Here is a 7551-nt window from a genome sequence, read left to right on the forward strand (position 1 = left end):
CATTAATATGTTGAAAACTATGTACTATATATCAGTGTTCCTATATTTTTATATAAAAATGTGTATTCCATATTTATGATTACAACTGACAAATGTTACAACATAAATATTTTATGTTAGCATATCAAAGAGTTTAACATTTTTCGTATTTTTTCAATAAACTCTTCAAATATATTTAATGGCATTACATGTTGACACATAAAAAAGCTTTTATATTAGTAAAGATATGTACTGAAAAGACAAAAGAGTAGCGATAGAATTACTGGCAGATCGTTTCGTCGACAGTTTCTCTTTGCATTTGCATTTCAGCGACGACCCTTTCACTGGCAGATCACATCACTGTCACTTTGCGAGAAACTGCATTTTATGCGGAGAATTCTCTGGTGCTTACTTTAGTGAAATGTTTCGTTTCACGATGTAGGCTTTGGTAAATAGTTAATATTGCATTACGTATAGCAATGTTAAGTAAACCAACATTACTGACAATGTTAATATAAAGTCCCCTAAAGCTGATTGTACAATTTATTTCACCAACTTATTGTTATCTCTCTTGTCATTACACATTTTCTTTATAACATTGTAAACGTGATAAAGATATACATATGCGAAAAATAAAATATAGGGTAATGTAAGGCGATACCTTGAACGTAGGAAAAGTTTAGTAGAAAAATATGTGGAGACTCTTGATCTCTTGTCTGATAGAAATGGGACGGTTGGGTCCTCGCTTTTTATTCGTCGCGCATCACGAACCATGTCGAGAGGGTCCTCGTCGCGTATTGCGGTCATCGCGATCACCGCGAAAAAATCTAAACAATAGCCCCGGCGTTCTCCAGGGTGAAGAGGGCGGAAACAATGGTTACGACCATGGAACACCTCGGTATTGCGCCCCGCGGCGATAAGCTGCTATAATCGCCTGTGTCCATTCATACTATATGTGTAATGTGCGTCCGCGTTTGTGTGCATGTGCGTGGGAGGGAAGGAGGGTATATGCGTGTGTGTATACCCTGTGCACATACCTTGCGTTTTATATAAAATATAAATACCGCACGCGTATAGCCGGCTGTGCGCGCCGAAATAATACTCCGCGATGCTGTAAATGTCCATTGTTGAGCTACGACCGAATGTCGCGAACACCGACGACCGGCTCACTTTTCAAGCTGCGTTCGCCTTCCTTCCTTTTTGACAGCGGGAACGACCGAGGGAAGTAACGGGCACGAACGGGAGCGGGAGCGGTACTCTCCGTTCAGTTTTTTACGTTCAGGCTCGCTTTAATGTCTCGAAAAAGTCAGGGTTATAGGGGGATGTAAAGAGAGAAGACTTAGAATCCTAAGAGTTACCGGAAGAGAGCGGCGCATTCCTTCCTCGTTGGAAACGAGCGATATGTCGGAAATGTAGTCGAGTCTATCGCTGTGAACTGCTCGCGGACTTTTATGCGGAAGTAACGCGATACCGGCCGACAATGATTCGCTTCTGTCTTCTGAGTCAAGTGTGCTCGAGTGGTCGCCAAATATTTCTACGGCCGTCTGCGGGTCTTCGAAAGAATCGTCGCTCGACACAATTACCCCCGCGTAGGCAGAAATCCCCGATGCGTTCTGTGTTCGCGCCTGCGAGCCACCGCCGGCTTCCTTCAGCTCAAGCTGAATTTTCGTTGGACCGGAATATACCGGGTTCCATTAGAGCGGATACTTTTAATACCACCATTGAGATCTGTTTGCCAATGACAATGCGGACCGCGGACCTGGGGAAGGTGAGGGATGGAATCGAGGCTGCGGGGTTGCGGCGGCAGGGTCGCGACGTCGGAACGAAAGAGACGGAGAGAAGGAGGCTGACGGTAGGGCGAAGGGAACAACGAAGAAGCCAGAAGAAGGAGGAGGAGCTGGTGGTGGAGGAGCAAGGGGTGGAGGAGAAGGGCTGACTGCCGAGAGACGCGCCACGGCACAATGGGGAAAATTAATCGCTGAAATCTGGGTACAATGTAAAAGAGTCACGAGGTTGGGGGTTGACTGGGGGTTTATGAAAAAAGGTATGACTCCCCGGCGCAGCCATAAGTCAGCGATTTCCTCTGGTACATTGAGCCGGCGCCCGCGGCCGGGCGAGCGAGCGAGCGTAGCCAACTATCTTGCGAGTTCTTATAACGGGGAGGCTGCTGCCGCTGTGCCGTTGCTACTGCTGTAAGCCGCAGGACGTGTCGCGTATGTCATTTCGACCGACCGACCGCGTCGGCGTCGGCGTCGACGTCGCCGTTATCTCCGGACCGTTCTTCGGTTGCGTTCAAAAAATTAGGGGAAACATTACCGGAGGTTATCGGGGCGGGTTCGGCTCCGCTCGGGAGGAAGAACTGATTCCGGCTCTCTCGCATCGTGATTTCTCGCTCGAGCGCGGCTCTGCGCCACATTCTTGCCACGCGGCAGGATCTCTCCTTCGCTTCCTACTCCTCCTCATGGTTGCGGATAAATGTCCCGCTGCTTTTTGAGCTCGCGTTAGTCGGTTTTGAACGCTAAAGTCGATAATATACAGTTGAAGCAGCTTGATTAAACCGAATATGTAGGTATAACATAAATGTTATAATTGCACTAATATTGATACAGCGTCAGAAATATGTATTAAATTATAGAATAAAGATAGTAGAAAGGACAAGTGAAATATAATAATCTCAATCAGCATTATCCATTTTTATGCAGTAAAAGTGTGGTTGATCATGCTGTGAATAGTGGTAATATGTTAAACATTTTTATGTAACTGATATCTGATACATACATATATATATATATATATATATATATATATATATATATATATATATGAATGTAAGATTTAAAAGATACATGTCGCAAAATTATTAAAGAGAAGATAGTTTTATGAATATGACGTGTAATTCAGCGTATTAAGAGATGCGTTCCGTAAATGTAACGGCAGCAAATCGGAATCTTTTCGTTGCAGCTTGCGTGCCGTGTACTTTGAAAAGCTTTTTCCTAGGGAAGTTGTTAAATATTCACTTGACTGTGATAAACCTTAAGCTACCTTAAGAAGTCCTCTGGGGCCCATTACTTCTGCTTTACCGCGTCTCACAGAAACGAAAGTTCGTTGTTATTGGAAGCGTGTAAGCTATCCGATACACTCGACCCCGCGGCTTCGCTGTAGTAACTTCATTACAGTAATAGTTAAAAATTTTCAAGACCCGCCTCGTTACAAAACTTTTCGTTTTACTTACGCAAAATTGAAGTAATCGCTGCCACCCGACTCCCCGCAGCACTTTAAATATATACATTATTTTATACCTGTGCGAATAACGTGGCAATAAACAGATCAGAGATTCCCCGTGGAATGCAAATATGGTGTAATCAGAAATTTATACAGGAAAGAGGATATTTTATCGGGATACCTTACCGGAATATTTTACCTTCCTAATACCTTTCTCTCTCTCTACCATCCCTGTGTTTTTTGCCGGTTAATCACAAGCGCAAGAAATAATTATCGGAGATTCGCTGATCTCGCTCTCGCGAGAGGTGACGTCTTTTCTAGATCACGGTATAAATTTCGGTGCTCACTCCATCTTGATGCGAAACAAATCCTATCGGAACACCGAGAGTATTGTGTCAGACGTTAACCCGATTCCTCACAGTGTCGTAAAACCGTGAACGACACACGCCATTTCGAAAACGGAAACTGCCTGCGTTTTAAGATACGACGGCTACATATTTTCCTAACATCCAACAACAGACAGATCGCTAACTTTAAATAAAGGTCTCTATATCTTTAATTTGCAGAAAAATAATAACACTGATAAAAATTTGCTGTAGAATTATTTCAAACTTGATTTTATGTGTAAAGCTATGCCAAATTTCTTCCATAACAGATAACGTTATATGTTTAAAGTTAAAAGTATATATGTATATATAAACTCAGAAAATTAAGTAATTATTTCACAAAAACAGTAATGAAATTTTCATTTGATTTTTTAAAAAACCGGATTTTTAAATATACACATACAAAGAATATATCTTTAAATAATATAAGCTTTACGAAACATATGTATTTCGTATATGTCGAAATATATATACGTAAATTCAATAATTAAGAAACTGCCATCTTCGGAGAAGGGCAGTATAATCCGGCTTATTCCTTTCTTCCGCTATCTCGAGTCGACCTTGTTATCCGTGATTAACCCTCTACATTGCCTCGGCGCTGTTCGTTTTGTTTAATTAATCACGTCCCAATATTAATTAAATGAAGAGTCTTACGAATCATAATCATTTGAAATTGAAATATATCGTCGATTAAATTTACACGGTACTACAAATCAACACACAGACAGATTGCAAAATGCATACATGAACGTCCGAAACCTATAAATGAATGAATTTATAGAAAGTGATTTATAGAAAATTATGGATAATATATAATATAGTATGTTGTTTTTGTTCTTTTCTTCTAAGAAAGAAAAAGAAAATGGAGTAATATACGTATAAAACTTTACCATAGTCTGTAAGGTTGTATTATTATAATTTTTGTGTTTTATAATTATTTTGATTTAAAAAGAAGAAGAGAGATAATATAGTTTTTTCAATATTATACTGTGTAAAATGCAGCACTAAAGTGGTTATCGATTGTTACAATATCCCATAATATCCCTGGACAAAAAATTAAACTAAATAAAAAGAAATGCAGCGCGGCACTTGCCAGCTTGATGAACAAAATGAGCAACAATGATATGCGTTTTCGAAAATGACATATAATTGTTCATTCACGATCCCATTAAACGAGCGATCTCGATGGAAATCGGTACGTTTGCGTGCGCAAGTCACCTTTGGCATTTTATGCGACAAATGAGCAATCGGCGATAATGGCATTTGGTGTACGATGTAGCATACGTGTGACAATTATTAAAACAGAGTCAGCGTCAGTTAACGCGATCGTCATTTATCGCCATTTAACAGAATTATAATGATCATCCCCGCACATGTCCGACGTGTTGCATTCATCAATATCGGAACGCGGGATTACCGCGAACATTGCGGAGAACGTAGGGAAATTGCCGGAAGGACGTAACTTCATCGATGCTATTACATAGGGCTTGTACGTTATTGAAATTGATGGATAAATTGTCAAAAAAAAGAAACGAAGAAAGTAATAAACATCTTTTCGAAACTCACGAAGTTTGGAAATTGGGACTTGCAAACGTCGATGATGTGCGTAAATCGGTGATTGAACGTGTTCGAAAATGCAGCTGACATCCGTCGTCCCTCGGGAGATGATGTTAATCGACTGCATATCTCAGTTGCGTCTGGTCGAGCAGTTCGCATTCAAGAAGTGTAATGTGCCGTGTTGCGCTCGATATACGCGAGCGCATTTAGGTGTCCCGTGCGCGTTTATGAGATTGATGCACGCGTGCTTGTAATGAGTGGATCCACGGTGTTGGTCGTCGGTGTCACTTCATAAATCAACGCGTCACAAAAACAGGTCGACCTGGTGAAGGAAAACCGCAAAACGGTGTATCCGCGTCGCGTAACGTTATTCGCATCGGTTCGACGTGCGGGTTATTGTAATGCAATCGGCTGTCGACCGAGAAGCACGACCAATATTACTGACAATCATGTAATTATTCATGAAGCGTCTTTTAATTGCTTTCGACATGTCGCTGCCCGCTCTTACGCTTTGTGCGCTTACAATTGTTATCGGCGGTTAGTGCGTCATGCGTTAATGACGACTTAAACCTTTATTGATATCGCGCGTCAAATATCACGTTGAAATTCGAAATTCAATGCATTGCGCTTTCGAATTTGCACGATGCATACGATAATCGATACGATTTATATATTGCTTTGGTTGCAATACGATTTTAAAACAATTATGATAGTTGAAATCATAAACTATCGAAAATGTCGCTTATATATTTGTTCTTCAGATTTTCATTCTCATCGCGAAAATAAATCTTGCCTTTTTTCCAGCTTAAGGGGAGATTCTCATGTAACGAGTCAAAAAATTTTTTTTGCTTAAATCAACTCTAATACATGTGGAAAATATGTTCCTAAAGTTACAAATCGATATTCGACCTCTACGTATAGTTATAGTCGAGTTTTCGACCGCGCGTTGAGTAGGTAGCTGGGAGCGCTCGGAGCGGAGACACGCGTCTCGTCTGTCCTCACTCATACACTCGTACATAACAAACAGCTTCGCAGGTATACGTCTAATGGTTTTCTTTTGTTGTGATATACCTTCGCGTACTTGTATAGCTGAGGCAAGAAAATTTTACGAGAGCTTCAATTCGTGTGTTTGGCGTTTGGCTCCGAAATATTTATATTGTGGCATCCGAACAGTGGAAATAGCCGCATATATTGCTGCAGGATTATTCAACGAAGGCTATTTCGCCGTTTTAAAAATTATGGACACATTAGAACTAAAGATCGGTACCCATTGTAAGGAGTATGCAGACTCGTATGACGCCGCGCGAATACGGCAACAGGAGTGACGAAGCCTCAGTAGCTCGAAAGAAGCTCGAACTGCTCGCAAAGAACTGAATTTACAACAGCAGCAATTATACGAGGATGCAGAAGGCCTACCATATGGCCCTGGAATCGCCGATTAGGACTGTAAGTATTGAAAAGCATTACTTTTTATAACCGAAAACTTTAAACGCGTTTTTCTCGAAATCACTTTTTTCAAACTGGTGTGCAGGATAACTAAAAAAATATTAGACCGATTGGGCTCTTTCGGGGCTCTACATGTAGACAATTATATTGTTCATCGTATGAACCTCAAAAGCAACAAAAATTTTTAAAGTAAATAATGTTTATTTCACAATAACAATGAAAATTTTAATGAAAAAGCAGCATTTTTTTTTCAAATGTCGCCATTCTTTTCAATTTGGTTTTTTTTCTTGCTTCATGAGGTTCAAACGATGCGTAATGATCTATAATTAATAAATATTGTTGAATATTCTGTTTCAGACCATTACAGCGGATGCTAGACTGCACACCGTTTGACGCCTGCGACGCCGAAGCCGCTGAAGGCGGCGTCCATACCTATATCTATATATATGTTTTTTTTAACCAAAAAAATATTTTTATATTCTCTTTACATGTATTGATGTACTATTAAAGTTTGAGATCCTTTGACTAAATACGTTCTTGAAAAAAAATTCCGAAAAATCTGCTTCTTTTTGGCTCTTTACATGAGAATCCCCCCTTAATGTACTTTATTTGTTTCATCTGAATCAGAATATCTATACCGACGCATATTGATAACTTCTTTGGTTTCTTTTACATCTCTCGATGAGTAAAACTAGCTGAGACAAAGTTTCCCATAATACTTTTGATGAAGCAGATTAAGTGTCTCGTTTAATAATTTAAAAGGAAAGCAGAAAATAGAACTTACTAATAATATGCAGTTATTTAAATAATATTTAAACACTTTAGACAGTTATTTATATAAACAGAGTTGAATAGAACTTTGATACTCTTTCCTTTTTGTAAAGCCACGCGTGTATTTTTGGAACTGTGCCATTTACTGTATTTGACAGGATCGATTTGTGCTTATTATAACGACAGACTT

At 39.9% G+C, this 7551-nt stretch overlaps 1 long non-coding RNA gene across 1 annotated transcript; it reads left to right on the plus strand.

The window, feature by feature from the left end:
* The first annotated feature begins 5964 nt into the window (after nucleotides 1-5964).
* On the plus strand, nucleotides 5965-7132 carry LOC105281459. Its single transcript, XR_002193435.2, has 2 exons — nucleotides 5965-6590; nucleotides 6948-7132. It is a non-coding gene; the product is annotated as an uncharacterized LOC105281459 (long non-coding RNA).
* The last annotated feature ends 419 nt before the right edge of the window (nucleotides 7133-7551 follow it).

Source organism: Ooceraea biroi, chromosome 4, assembly GCF_003672135.1.
Source record: "Ooceraea biroi isolate clonal line C1 chromosome 4, Obir_v5.4, whole genome shotgun sequence".
NCBI classification, from domain to species: domain Eukaryota; kingdom Metazoa; phylum Arthropoda; class Insecta; order Hymenoptera; family Formicidae; genus Ooceraea; species Ooceraea biroi.